Raw genomic sequence first — 3,366 nt, 5'->3', positions numbered from 1 at the left:
CTACCTGTACCCCCGGCCTCTACCAGCACGGCCTCTGCCACACGGCCTCTACCTGTACCCCCGACCTCTACCTGTGCCCCCCGACCTCTACCACCACCTGACCTCCCCTGTACCCCGACCTCTACCTGTACCCCGACCTCTACCTGTACCCGACCTCTACCTGTACCCCCGACCTCTCTGTACCCCCGTCTACCTGTACCCCGACCTCTACCTGTACCCCCGGCCTCTACCTGTACCCCCGACCTCTACCTGTACCCCGACCTCTCCCGCCTGACCTCTACCTGTACCCCGCCTCTACCTGTACCCCGACCTCTGCACCAGCCACCCCCGACCTCTACCTGTACCCCGACCTCTACCTGTACCCCGACCTCTACCCTTGCCTCTACCTGCCCCGACCTCTACCTCTACCCCGACCTCTACCTGTACCCCCAGCCTCTACACCCGACCTCTACCAGCCCTGACCTCTACCTGTACCCCGACCTCTACCTGACCCTTATACAAACAATCTACCTAAACAAGACATACACAAACACATTAATTTATAACTCAATAATTAACTAAGTGTTTATCATTCAACTCCACCCTGAATGATGGCAGGTGTTACCATAATACACCTGTAATGAATAACACAAGAGTCCCAGTCATACACAGATAATGAAGATAATTAAGGAAGATGAACAGGTAGAAAGTACAGGTAAAAGTAAAAACTAAAACGTACAAGTATAAAGTAAAAGTATAAAGTACAAGTAGAAAGTATGAAGTAAAAGTAGAAATTACAAGTAAAAAGTACAAGTATAAAGTAAAAGTATAATGTAGAAAGTAAAAGTAAAAAGTAAAAGTATAAAGTACAAGTATAAAGTATTGAGTACAAGTTAAGAGAATAAATTACAAGAATAAAGTACAATTACAAATATAAAGTACAGGTTATATTTGCAGGTGTAAAGTAGAGAATAGAAGCTACAGGTACAGCTAAAAAAATGGGATACAGATATAAAATACAGGTATAAAGTGACGCCCTTGTCAGCCTATTCCTCTATTCATCACATTAAATATTCTGAATTAGAAACTGAAATTAGGTTGTGTCAGTAAATATATAGTGGAGGATGAGTATTGAATCCCGGAGTGGCAGTAGTGTCTGTGTGTGTTAGGAGTGTACAGTCACTCATAAGAGAAACAGGGCCCCCCTGGGTGAGAGGTCTTGTAACTGGAAGCAGCTCAGTTCTGGTAACAGTGTACCTGACGCAGGGGTGTAGGGGGGTGGATCACTGCCTACTGCATGAACCACTGCCTCGGGTCATGTCTCGTTTCATGAACTACTAACAAAGGTGAATACAATACCATAATTATGTTAACTTTAAGTTTTCTGATAATTTCGGGTCTATCAACACCTGTCTTAGCCCCATGTGCTCGCTGTTGGAGTCTTCCTCTAGGTTTGTTCATTCTCCAATAAATATCGAACAAATATTTAGGTATTTTCCCACATATTTGTTTGTATACGACCACACAGGTTTATAGTGTGACTGAACTTATATGAATAACATACAGGATAGCCTTACCTCGCAATGTTTGAGACCATTTTGCCCCTATGGACATTTCTGCCCTCCCTATCGACAAGAAGAGGTCTCTCCTCGACACACCCACCCTAACCATGGTCGAATAAATAAATGAAAAAACTATTTTTTTTTGGCAGAATAAGTTTAGTTTGGATATAAAGTGTACAGTAGGTATAATGCGATGAATAAGGTTACTTTAGTGATGATATTAGGACCTTAGAATATAATGCCCAAAGGTAACATAATTATGGGGTTGTATTCACCTTGTTTAGTAGTTCATGAAACGAGACATGACCCGAGGCAGTGGTTCATGCAGTAGGCAGTGATCCACCCCCTCACCCCTGCGTCAGGTACACTGTTACCAGAACTGAGCTGCTTCCAGTTACAAGACCTCTCACCCAGGGGGCCCCGTTTCTCTTATGAGTGACTGTACGTGTGTGTGTGTGTGTGTGTGCGCCAATGTCAGGAGTGTGCATGTGAAGTGCCAATGTGTGATAGTGATTATCTCTCTTGTTTACGTCCCAGAACAAGACACTTTGCTAAGAACAGGTCGACAACTGACCGCCACAGACTTAGAAGTGTTGTTCAGTATTAAAGTCATCCATACATTACAGTATATTCACTGACATATTGACCATATTAGTCTTCCATTATCCAGGTGTAGTCTCTACTATATTTTATAATAACAGTTGTAGTCGCCTTCACTTATACCTGGTACAAATGTGGCACGTTTTGTGAGATGTGGCAACTGTGTTGAATGGTTATCGAGCGTCCTGCGTCTGGCTACTATGGTGAGGTTCCTTGGGGCTATTCCGTGAGTTTTATTTCGATGTAAACAAATTACAGAGTTGCCACATAACCACAAAATGCATCAGCCATCAACTACCATCAATGATCATCAACAAAAAGCTTAATATCATTTGATATTACTTGTAATATAAACACAAGACACTACTAAAATATTCACAATAAATTATTTATAACATAAGATGTAAATATGAAATATAAATTAATGATCAATTTGTAAATTATCAGTTCCGTTCAGGTCAGTGTTACCAGAAATTTGGTCAAAACACAAACCATAGCAGTATACTTACTCCTGTGGCCGACTGTACTGTTACAACTTCATTCAAGATACGAGCAACATAGATACGGCACTATAGAACACACAATAATGAACAAACCATGAACCACAAAATGAATCCTTGGTCAATGAGTCGAGGTCCGGATCATTGAGTCGAGAGATGGCATAAGGGGTGGCAGTGGTCGGGCAGCAGGCAGACACGGGTCGATGGTCGGGCAGCAGGCAGACACGGGTCGGTGGTCGGGCAGCAGGCAGACACGGGTCGGTGGTCGGGCAGCAGGCAGACACGGGTCGGTGGTCGGGCAGGCAGACACGGGTCGATGGTCAGGCAGGCAGACACGGGTCAGTGGTCGGGCAGCAGGCAGACACGGGTCGGTGGTCAGGCACCAATCGGGTCCTCACGTGCTGCCTCATAGTACTGTACTATATGGAAAGATGGTCACATATTGTCTCTATAGGAGGAGATGTGCCATATTGTCTCTCATAGGAGGAGATGTACCCATATTGTCTCTATATAGGAGAGATGTACCCATATTGTCTCTCTATAGGAGGAGATGTGCCATATTGTCTCTATATAGAGAGAGATGTACCCATATTGTCTCTATATAGGAGGAGATGTACCCTATTGTCTCTCTATAGGAGATGTACCCATATTGTCTCTATAGGGAGATGTACCCATATTGTCTCTCTATAGGAGAGATGTACCTATTGTCTCTATATGGAGGAGAT

This window comes from Homarus americanus, unplaced genomic scaffold (assembly GCF_018991925.1).
Source record: "Homarus americanus isolate GMGI-L3 unplaced genomic scaffold, GMGI_Hamer_2.0 scaffold19565, whole genome shotgun sequence".
In the NCBI taxonomy this organism is placed as follows: Eukaryota; Metazoa; Arthropoda; class Malacostraca; order Decapoda; family Nephropidae; genus Homarus; species Homarus americanus.
This window is presented reverse-complemented; position numbering follows the sequence as displayed.